The sequence below is a fragment of the Etheostoma cragini genome, chromosome 11, assembly GCF_013103735.1.
Source record: "Etheostoma cragini isolate CJK2018 chromosome 11, CSU_Ecrag_1.0, whole genome shotgun sequence".
NCBI classification, from domain to species: domain Eukaryota; kingdom Metazoa; phylum Chordata; class Actinopteri; order Perciformes; family Percidae; genus Etheostoma; species Etheostoma cragini.
The window spans coordinates 4,009,823-4,022,144 of record NC_048417.1 but is presented as its reverse complement, the minus strand read 5'-3'; the positions used below and the strand labels follow the sequence as shown (position 1 = coordinate 4,022,144).

General features: G+C 41.0%; 1 long non-coding RNA gene across 1 annotated transcript in view; it reads left to right on the top strand.

The window, feature by feature from the left end:
- Positions 1-10,795, top strand: part of LOC117953149 — a 15,806-nt gene extending 5,011 nt beyond the window's left edge. Inside the window, exon 3 of the long non-coding RNA XR_004658571.1 lies at positions 10,783-10,795. This is a non-coding gene — a long non-coding RNA (uncharacterized LOC117953149). The remainder of the gene's footprint in view (positions 1-10,782) is intronic.
- The last annotated feature ends 1,527 nt before the right edge of the window (positions 10,796-12,322 follow it).

Sequence of the window (12,322 nt, the reverse complement as noted above, 5' to 3'; positions counted from 1 at the left end):
GAAAGAAAGCGTGTGTGGTAAAAAAAAAAAAAAACGAGAGACAGAGAAGCTGGTCTCATCAGGCTGAAAGAAATCCTTCTTGTGTTGGCAGACAACCACACCTTGGACACACACACACAGCGAACGACCACCTGACACCTGCACCTGTCAAATCCTAATTGAGTTGCACATTAAATCTTGAGAAGAGCCTTATGAGCCAAGCTGATGACAGACCTAATGCACCTGACACACAGACATGCTGACACACAGATGTACGGGCAGTCACTCATACGCTCGGAGTAGTGATGAAAAACAACCTGCTGTAAAGAGAGGATTACACAACCAGATTTGAGCACATCTTCCAAGATCAACAACATCATGTAGTCCGAACATGGGCTTATGCCTGTGGAAGCTGCTTCATTTGAATGGGTTTTTGCAGCACCCTCTGAATATCAATTAGTCCCAGTGTGGAGGCCAATTAGCACTCGGTTCTATAAGTAGGAACCAATCTTTGTCTTGTTAGCTGTAGACAGTTTCTGAAAACACATGCTGTGTGCTGGTTGGTGCATTAGTTACTCGTGATTCTGGATGTTACAGTTGGTTTAATACTGGAAACACGTTAGGACTAAGAGATCAACAGGAAAAGTAAATGGACTTTGTGTTGAACTGGAAAGTTTGACTCTGATTCGTCAGATATGCTGAGCCATACGTCAATTTATTTCATCCACGGTTCATCACGTTATTTTCAGGTTCATACTTGTATTTTGGGTTTCTACTAAATATACATCCTTAAGGTTAAAAAAATACTTTATTCTTCTCATACTGTCTTTGTTAATATACCTCTGTCTAAAAGGGTTGTGATTGGTCGCCTGGTATACACCTGGTTGCATCATATACCTTAATTATCAGGTATTAATCAGTTTCAGTTAGGCCACAGACACAATGTCAGAGAGCTCTTTGTACTCTGGATTCTTCAGGACAAGTCGTAAGTTAATAAATGGGAACATTCCCATTTTATATTTTAAGTAAATAATGTGGCCTTATTTGACCCTTTCCTTCAACAATCTTGAATGTCTCTCATTTGGACTTGGTCTTGACTTGGACTCAACCTTTTTTGGACTCGGTCTTGACTTGGACTTGCACCTCTTTGGACTTGGTTTTGACTCGGTCTCAGCTAGCCCTGGTCTTGCCTTACAGTTTCACCCATTGGAGAGGTCCGTTTTTGTGCCTATGATGTCTCTCTGTTGACCTCACTGGACCATGGCCTCAGTGGAGAGGAAGTTAAGCCTGAAGCAGGGACATCTGGAGCTTGGACTTGAAAGGAACCAGATGAGTGAGTTCTGGCATTTGAATTTGGGTTCACTCCTCAAGTTCTCCCTTCGGGGGTACTCAGGACTGTCCAAGTGAGAGGAAACCTCAAGACCGAGTCTGAAGATGGCTGGAGGGATTACATTTCCCACCTAGCCTGGGAACACAAACATGAAATCAGCATGGACTGAGACTGAAACGACGTCCCCATGTAACCTAAACACGTTTTGTTAGTTGACCACTAAGTGTTGAAGTATAGAGTAGTCTTTGCTGTCATGTTTGTAAGTGTGTCTGCGTTTCTCTCTATCAATGCCAGGCGGCAAATCTTTCAACAGATTAGCTGAAACTGTGTGATGTCAGCTAAAACTATGTGCTTGGTTATTAAATAACTTAGTTAAGCCTGGCTGAAGTGGGGCATTTATGAGTAAATCCAGATAGCTGGATGTGTGTGTGTGTGTGTGTGTGTGTGTGTGTGTGTGTGTGTGGGTGTGTGTGTGGGTGTGGGTGTGCGTGCGTGCATGTGTGAGTGTCTAATATCAGGCTAATGAAAACTGAGACATGGGCAGGAAACCTTTCCACTTGGTATTGTCACCCTCTCACCACTTACAGTTTACCTGTTGTCACCACAGACTCCTTTTTAAACTCTTCCCATGTCTGCCTCCACTTATCCTCCATTCGAGTCATGCTCATAAATATGATTATTCAAAAATGGATAAAATATTAACAGTGAAAAATGTTTGAAACTGTCAATATCTCTAAAGGCCAAATAGTCCTGGCCATTATACACTCCCTGTGAAATGAGACTTCAGAGACAGTGAATCCTAGTCTAGAAATCTAGACGCACCTTAGTGGCAGCAAGGGGCAATTAAAGCAACACTTTGTTGGATTTTGAGCTGGGCAAAAAAATTCTGGTAAGGCCAATCACATGGTTTATAGACTCGGTGGGCGGGCTAAACATAAGGACGGCAGAGTTCCGATTTGCAATGGTTCCGCGTAGCTGGGAGGGTATGAGACGGGAGGTCTCCAGGCTGCAGCAACACCCGACTCCGGGACTCTGAAGCCATTCTTAAAAAATGAAGATGTGTTCGGAGTTTTGCCGACAGGATACGGAAAAAGTTTAATTTATCAACTAGCGTTGCTCTGGTTGGTTGTAGCGCCATCCTATTGCGTGCAGAGGGAATTTGAAAGACAACAGTTTATCCCGCCCTCGGATTGAGCCCTACCAATGGTGAGCTTGTCAGAATAAGTGAGTCTTCCATTACTAAAACTGTCTCACAGTCCTGTGATGATTCTTACTGCACATCACCCAGAGGATGTGGTTTTGTCACGGGGTTGCTGTGGTCAGCTCTAAGAATGGAAAGGATAATGCTGTTGTCCTTGACTACTGGTAAACTGTGTTTTGTTGATGTGCTTGTGACTGTGGAGTTGTTAGTTTATACTCTCAAACTAAATATTCTCATATTTATGTATTTAATGACAGAATAGAGTTTTAAGCTTCATTCCAGAATAGTATTATAATTAACAATATTCTAGACAAAAACAATTATTTGAAAGAGTTAAACGTCAAGAAAGTGCTACATGACAACATTTATGAATGTGTGTGTGTGTGTGTGTGTGTGTGTGTGTGTGTGTGTGTGTGTGTGTGTGTGTGTGTGTGTGTGTGTCTTTTAACACATGTTGATTTATGGGAGATTTCCCCTCTGACAGGGCCAAGTGTTTGTGGTGCAGAGAGGACACGCCTGGAGCTGTGGAGGCAACAACACAACTCAAATATTCTTCTGCACTGCTGACGTTGTTTTCCTTCTGTTGCTGTTTAACCCAAATCAATTTAAAGTTTATCTTATTTTCTATTAGTCAAAAAATCCTAATTCACACTTGACTCAGAGGGATTTTCAGACAGGGATGTACACCAGCAGACAGCTTCTATGTCAAGGGCCCTTGATTTAAAAAAAGAATAACTCTAAAGAATCAACTTTGATGTAAAAAGTATATTATATAGTGTCAACAAGAAGTAATGTAACATGGAATAAAATATAAGTAGTGCAGTATTGGAGGTGGGGGGGGGTGCACACTTCCAGAGAAAAATAAGAAATAGGAAGTAAGATAAATAACATACTTTTATTTAACTAACGTGTTCAGTGCAGGCCTTTACAATATTGTTTTAGTAAGTTAAGGATCTGAATACTTCCTCCACAACTGTTGAATACTGACATATATTTGAATTGGGTTGTATATATTAGTACAGCAGTTTTTTTATGATTTCGAAACACATTATTGAGACTCATTTCCCTTCTTTATTCTCTCGTTGCTTGTTAAAGGTGTGTTTGTTGGCGACATCAGCCAGTCAAGGTGTTTGCTTTGGGTCAGATTTTGTGTAAACTTTACAAAGTCACTGGAGTTGAGGCCAGCTCACAGTCACATGAGAATATGTTGCATACTTGCTGACTGCGTGCTGATGTTGAACACATCTGGCTCCACATGTTGTCACTGCTGTTTGTCCGTTTTTCCTCTTCCTGCGCGGCGATGTGAGTGTGTTACTGGTGTGTGTTGGAGTCTAGTCTGTGTGTGTACAAAACAACCGGCGCTGCACTGATATGTTTTGCAGATTTCTGTTTCCCTCTCCTTCCTCTCCTCCCTATCTCTCTCCCTCTTCCACGCGCTAACTCTTTCCTTCCGGCTTCTTTCTCTCACACCACCAAGTCAAAACCAAGCTGGTTTGGCAAGACCTTTAACCACCCCCATGTTTCCCCGCTTTCTGTCTCTCGCTCGCTCTCTCTCTCTCTCTCGCTCTCTCTCTCTCTCTTTCTCTCTCTTTCTCTCTCTCCCTCTCCCTCTCTCTCTCGCGCCCTCTTCTCCAGCTGCATTCCAGTGTATGTCAGAGATGATATGCGATTATTCTGCCGTTCAGGTTTTTTGATTTGATTTGATTTATTTAATGGTATGAAGAATGCCTTACACATGACACAATACATCACATACCTATCGAAGGTGCCTTTCACTAACACTGTCTTAAATCTATAAGGACACAGGTCAGATATGCTGTCATGCGTGTAAATATTGTGTGTCTCGTACCTTAGTTATTAGACACTCAGTCTTTGTGCAGTATCTTTGTGTGTTTTGTAATTGTCAAGTCATCTTTCTTTAAATGTATCGTATATTACATAACATAAGCTGACCCAAGTGCTTTACAATTAAGGCAGATGATTTCAAATCTGACTCGATACAGATAGACAACATTACATATATAAAAAGTACATAACAAACAACCCTCCCTGTCTTCTTCTTCTCTCTCTCTGTCTCTCTCTCTCTCTCTCTCTCTATCTCCTATCTCTCTCTATATCTTCTGCTGCATTCCAGTGTATTTCAGGGATGATATGCGATAATGCTTCCTGTTCGGACCAATGAAAACATATTTTCCCTTCAGCATTACTGTCGTGATGAGGGATTAAAAAAATGATGGACTGATGCTTCCATCTCACTCCGTCTAAGCTGTGTCCAGTGGTGGAATGTAGTTACTCTACAAAAGTATACATTTAAGGTACTTGTACTGTGCTTGAGTCCCTTCTTTTTTGATGCCTCTACTTGTTACTCCACTACATTTATCTGACAGCTTTAGTTACTTTCAAATGAAGATGGCTGCAAACAAAACACGAGCAGCCACTGTTGCAACCAAATGCTTGCTCCTGGGGGAACTGTTGGGTCTTTGTAAATTACAGTGTGGTCTAGGCCTACTCTGTAAAGGGTCTTAACATGCTATGAATAAAATTGAATTGAATTAGTTTATAAAATACAATGTTTTACTGTAAATCATTGCATTGAGTACTTTTATGTTTAGTACTTTAAAGGTGCACTATGAGTTCCGGCATGGTTTCAGCAAAATTTAATTTTTGTCTCAAATCATAGGCATCTCTCATAGTCAACTCACAGTGCACCTTAAGTACATTTTTCGGATGATACTAACATAGTTTTACTTAAGTAACGTTTTCAATGCAGAGATTTTAATTACTTGGTATTTGTACTTTTAGCAAAAGATCCTAATACTTCTTGCACCACAGCATGTGTATCTTTGTGTGTTTGTGCTTCATATTTTCCTTTCTTCTCTCTTTCTTCCTGCAAGCACAATTCAAGGGTGGAGCTGTAGCCGTTGACCTCAGAACTGCAGCGTCCTGCCGACAGTGTCTAAACTGGAGATTATCCCTGACAACAGCCCTGAGGAGAGGAGCCATAACCACCATAATGATGATGGAAGATGTAAAACTCAAACAGGTAGAGAGTTAGAATAATAAGCAGAGGTGCCTGGCACCAGGGCTGGGTACCAAATGTACCGAATCCAATAGTTTTTATGCATTGACCGAATTGCCTCTAAAGTATCGCGTATCGAATAATGCCTCGTCATTCAACACTCAATATTGAAACCTAAGGAGTAAATCTCATCAGCGTCTGTGAGCCAATGAGCATGCTTCTTTGAGATCTAATGTCTGTAATTGGCTGTTTTGCATTACACGTCTTTGAGCACTCAGCAAAAACTCTACATCACGTGAGGGCTCACGTAGTCGAGCTGAAAAACACACTTAAAGATTTGTGCCGTAACGTTGTAATTTCTTTTTGTTTATTAAAAACGGCATCAAACAGTCATGTGTAGGAAATGGTATTGAAAGTTATGGTACTGGTACTGGTATTGGTACCAGTATCTAACCTTTTTAAACGATATCCAGCCCTACCTGGTAACCTTTCAACGTAACTTTTAAATCATTATGCTACTGGGCTGCATTTTAACATCACTTTGGACCATCTAGTCATCTGGATCCGGGGCTGTTATATTCCTAGAGCAGAACTCTTTAGCTCACTATAGATTACCACAGACATACTCTCTTTGTGTTAAAATTGTTCTTTATTGCCCCTGGATTTAAGCTTTTTTCCGGATGCATCGCTGAAAAAGAAAACAACATACAATTTTCCCCTCACCCGTACCCATGCATGCATTCTTCCAAAGACTATACTATGTCTCCAAACAACAACAACACAGCAGTCCTGCACTCCGCTGAGGCCAGCTCTGTTTTGGAAAGACGTCATCCCCCAAATGATTGCTACTGAGGATCCCTTCTCATCTAATAATAAGCCACTAGTAATAGGCTTGCTGCCTAATGGGCGGGGAAATGAAACAACACTGATATGGATTTCCTGCTCTCCCTCTTTCATTGAATAAATGTTGGCTACCTGCACAAAAGAGAGCAAAAAAAATGAAACAAGAGCGCTAACGAGTATAATTAGCGCAGCCACATTTACAGTAGATTGGGTTATTCTTGTGTGTCTGAGGCTTGATGGGCCTAATTAGCTCAACGGTCAGGAAATGCCTCTCTGAATGAGCTTTCCTGCTCTGCCAGCCAAGGGCGTAGGTTCTGTTTCAGCAACGGAGGGTGCACATTTTAACCGGGGGGGGGGGGGTCTGGGGCTGCTCCCCCACTTACATTTTGAGTGTCAAACACATCTTTCCCTAATTCTGGTGACTTGTTTTTGTATGTATTTATGGTGCAAATGTCCTTATTAATGTAAAGAAAACTTTTTTCATATTAAAAACATCACGCATGTGATATATGATACATGATGCATTTTTTACGCTTTACAGGGATATACCTAACAGAAAAAAAAGTAGTTTAAAAGATTAAAAGTCAACATCCAGCACTGAATTTTTTCTGCTTGGACTTGTGGTAGCTAAAACAATTTTTCACCTTCTCAGTTGAACTCTACTCTACACAAATCACTGGTCATGACAAATATATTAAATAGAGTTCAGAAAATAATAGCAAGCGTGCAGGGTCTTGTTTAAGCATCTTCTGCAACTTTTCTGTGTTTCTTTGTGCTGAGGGAGGACAGGATGATAGATAGAGATCTTCGTTTTAACAGGAAAGGGTGATTAAATATTTTAATTTGACAATAATTCATTCTCCTTCCACTAAAAATATGGAGTTGAGTGAAGGTGCATTTAAAAAAAAAGGGAGCTCTGATGCATTTAAGGACAAATGCTGGCTACCGCTCTTTGGTGTGTGGTGTGTGATTTATGGCTCACACACCCACACGCACCCACACGCACACACACCGACGCACACACCCACTGTTCACACACAAAATATACTTCATGGAGGATTTAACAATTGTGTCGTTTTCCCGTTGACCTGCAACTTTGTGTTTTTCTGGGTTGAAATTTAAACATTTTATGGATTTCTACACTTTTCTTGACGTTTTTTTCAATTTTATATAAAAAAATTTTTTTTGCTTACGTTTCAGTCAATTATAAAAAAAAAAAAAAAAAATCTTGGTTAGCACTCCACAAATCAGATTGGTCATTGAGTCCGTCTGCCAAATCGATTCATCATGCCAAATCGGCACACATGAAGCCCGACGGCTCCTCAGACTGACGACGGTACGGAACATAATACTACTCAAACTACTTCATTCACACTACTCGCTACCGTTGTGGCTCTTAATACTATGCTATCTTCAAGCACCACATAGCTGCTGCTCTGCCCCGGTGCGTTCTACACACGCGCTGAAGGGGGATTTTTACGTTGTCTCTGATTCTGACAGTCACTGCCCAAGCGTCAGTATTTTAAGAGTTCGGAGTGAAAAGTGGTTGTCTGTAAAGGCTTTAGCCCACCATACACGTAATCCCAGTTTAATATGCAACTTCATTTAATAGAATATATGTAGTAGGGAGTCTTTTGTCTCTCTTTCAGCTAAGGGGTCCTTGGCTTAAAAGAAAACGTTGAAGACTCCTGGTCTAGAAGAAAGTTCTCGCTGTCCGTCAGATAAACTAAGTTGAGGTTTTTTCCTCAGGGTCCAGTTGTCATGGAAAGTCTGGTCATTTGTGTACTCATCCTTAATGACAGGGTGCTGCTCTTGGCCCAAAGCTAACCCCTGACACAGCTTTCTAACATGGCCACAGGGCAGACAGCGCTGAGGGAGTCGGGGGGGTGGGTGAACTGGAAGGAGAGCAGGGGCAGAGCCATTTCCCCTAAGTCTCTCAGAGACAAATCAATGCAGCAATGCAAAGCAACCAGTGTTATGTAACTCAAAAAATAGAGACAGTTTCTGGCTCTCTTTAGGTGTCAGGAGTAAAAAGGAGTCATCCTCAACATTTGTTCTGACTTCAGAATGAGGAAGTCAATCAGAACAATAAGTGACAAAACCTGGGAAAAGCCACAAAAAAGTTGACAGTAGAAATGTCGACAAAAGCAACAAAAGCAGTGAAAATAGCAAATAACTCATCTCAAAAAATTGACAAAAACCTTGAAATTTGGCACGTTAACATTGAAAAAGAAATTGTTGGTAAAGCGGCCAAAGACCTTGAAAGCATCAAGAAAAACTGCAAAACATCGGGAAAAGCATAAAAACACAAACAAAACTACAAATGTGTTGAAAAAATGACTCAAACATTTAAAAAACTGACTAGTAAAAGCTAAACAAATAAAAAAAAAGTGACTAAAAAATAGAATATTACAACCATCATGTTTTTCCAAATTGAGGTACAGATTTTTAGGGAATCTTTCACACCGTCTGTCTCCGCCCCTGCAGAGGAGTCACTCTCCTTCTGAAAGCCACAGGTCGAGTTCAGGGTGAGAAGAAAGACAGAGAAAGATATAAAAGACAATAGACGGGGACAAGATTAGATGTGAAACTGAGACATGCAGATGGAAGAAAGAGTGAGAGAAGAGGGGAAGAGGGGGAAGAAGAACACAGTGTCTTGGCAGGGTAGATGAGGGGGTGAGGATTAAAGATGGGGGCAGGTGGAGGGATGAAACAGGAGGATGGAAGGAGAAGTGAAAGCAGGAGGAGGGATTTCAGAAGGCTGCATCTGTTGGAATTTAATTATTAACAATGGCCTTGGTTTGCCAAAATAATGTTTAGTTAATTTAAGTTATTGAGATTTACACAACAGCTGTGGATTTATATTTAATGATTTATAATTAATGATAATGCATTTGGGACTCTGAACGTGTAACAACACATTATTATTTATAATTTAGTATTAGGCCATTAGAAATGAAAGTGGCTTAATGTCTAAAAAAAGAGTCATGTTGATGTCTTTAGCGACGCCCCGGTTTCTGAGAAGTACATCCATTTTATTAAATAACCGTTGGCGATAACTCCAAGCTTTTGAAAGAATTATTAAATTAACAAAGAAGCACTTTTCAATTCCTGAGATGAAGGAAGTTTCAAATGTCGGCGAGCTAATTTACACACCACGTTTCACACCAGCATGAACAGAAACCAGCAGCTCGGTGGAAAAAAAGGAAATCAATCCAAATTGAATTTGGAAAATGTGCAGTGGTGTGAAAAATATATCCAGATAAGATAATGACCTCAGCCATGTTTGGTCGTTAAAAGAAGAGCGACTCTGTATTTCACTCAACAAATCACACAGCAGACAGATTCTCCTCTGCTCTTTCTCTTTCTTGTTTCTCTCCTGAAGAAAAGAAGACTAAGGCTACATCGACACTACACTACTACGTTTTGGTTGAAAAACAAACACCCTTTGCTACGCTAACGCATTGCGTCCACACCCCTCTGGGATCCTCCCTCTGGGTCTGGTTTGGAGTTGTTAGACAGAAATCTGTGGAGGACAGCTGCTTGTCTTTCACTGCTTCAGAAGTACGTTACACAGTCCTTCCAGTTCCAGTTTTTTGGTGATTGTTGCGGGCAAAAATCCTTGATTATGTGGCACGTTTTCTCATAAATGCGATGGAATATGCAGGATGTTTATGCATTTAAATGCAATGAAATTGTGGTTTGTCTTGCCATGTAATTACATCACTTAATACACATAACATTCCCATGACATTTTTCAACTTTCTGCTAAGACAAATGTGACTTTTTTGCAACGAAAAGGCAGGGATTATGAAACAATGCAAGCCCCGCATTATTTTGCAAGTAAATCTGCCATTTATGCGGCAAAAGTGCGGCATATTTGTAACAAATGCGGCCCCCACATGAATATTTTGACTTTGGCTGCATTGAATTATGCAATCACGGTTCCGCAGCAGTTCAACTTTTCATCTCCAGTCCTATTACATTTCTGTATTTGTGTGAAGTGGCGCTGTCTCGACTGAATTAAAAGATAGCCTACATTACGGCTTTACTATTGAGCTAATGGGGGGGGGGGTGTTTGTGTCTGCTGCTGTTCATTTGCTACTACTTTTTTTTTTAAAGGGCTTGTACCCATGAGCACCCACAGAGGAAAACATAAATCGGCGCCTCTGGTTACAACCTCACACCCCTCAAACAGAAAGGTACTGATCAATTCCCTGTGACTGCAGACCCTGTTGTTGCTGTTCAAACCAAGGGGGTAAGCGAGCATCTGGAATGCTGCTAACGTACCTCCTATGCTGAAATTTTGAGGCTAACACATCAAAACACATTCTGTTAGCATTCCATTGACTCCCATTCGATGTTGCGTCACTTTGACAGTGAATAACTTTACATCTGAAGCGTTTAAAGACTATTTTTGTCCATCGTTATGTTCTAAATATACCTAGTATCTCACTTTATGGCCCCGTTTTTAAAAAAACGATTATGTCATAACCACGAGACTTTCTGTCGCACATTAGAGAAATTACCGTAGAGTCAGGAGAAGCTCGCAGGCAATCGGGGGGGAAGTGGAGCCATACAGTCAAGGGAGAAGCCCCTGGAGGGTCCATTAAAGCATCGGAACAAAATATTTCAGCAACCTTTTGATGGATTGGAAACACTTTGGTATGTAGCAAATTAATTCATATGAATTAACATTTAGATTTCTCTTTGCACGTGGCTGGGTTAGCTCAGTTGGTAGAGCAGGCGCACGTATATATGGAGGTTTATATATATAGAGATTCTTCACGCAGCGGCCGTGAATTTAACTCCAACCTGTGGTGCTTTTCTGCATGTCATTCCCCCTCATCTACTGTCCTGTGAAAATAAAGCCTAAAAATGCCCCAAAAAATCTTTAAAAAATAAACCAAGAAAGACAGCCACCAGAAGACTTGACTTTCAGACAGATTGGCTACAAAAGTGACAGAAAGGGTGAGAGGAAGAGGGAGGGGAGAGGCGTAGAGATAGAGGGATGCGTGTGTTGAATGCTGTACATCAGGAGCAATAAAGAGATGCAGAGAGACTATGTCACATCTTTGTCATCAAGCTCAGTTGGAGGCTGCACGGTAACGCTCAGCCATCACTGGGAAAGAGCTTCTAATACACTTTACTGGTCTCCGTGGAAGTCTATGGCGTCGCTGTGCCCATTTCCTTCACTGTCTATGGTTCAAACTGGTAAAATTACTGCACACAGTGCCCGCGGGAGTCCATCTTTCCTCTCCTTCTCCATAGCTTTTCCCACTCTCCTCCCTTTCTCTCTCTCTCTTTCTGTTTAATCCTCCTTTTGGCAACCCCTGGAACAGATAAGTGTGCACCACAGAGAGGTCTATTGAGAGAAGAGAGGGTTCATTATGGCTGAACTGGGGGCCATTTAGGAATTAAGAGGGGACAAATTGCATCACTGCATAACATTCCTCGAGAGAGAGAGACACAGAGTGTAAAACTCTCTGATGGGCTGCAAGTACAACCCGCTTCCACTTTATCTGGTGTTCATGGTCCGTTATGTCTCTCTCTCTCTCTCTCTCTATCTCTCTCTCTCTCTATCTCTCTCTCTCTTTCTCTCTCTCTCTCTCTCTCTCTCTCTCTCTGGTGTGAAGCCAAAGACTTTTTGAGTATTTCTCTTTCTTTCTCTCCCTCTTCCTTTTAAATACATTCAGATACATGGGTCTTATTTTCTAGCGTTGGTGATCTAGTAACAGTTAGAATAAAAATCCCTCTAGTGATTGCTTAGACTTGGAAGTATGGCAACATCACAGATTTGTTGCATGACCCCTCTCCTAGTTTCCTAGATAGTTCATTAATTTCATTTAATTTATTTTTTATAAAAAAAAAAGTATATATATATATATATATACACTCACCGGCCACTTTATTAGGTACACCTGTCCAACTGCTCGTTAACACTTAATTT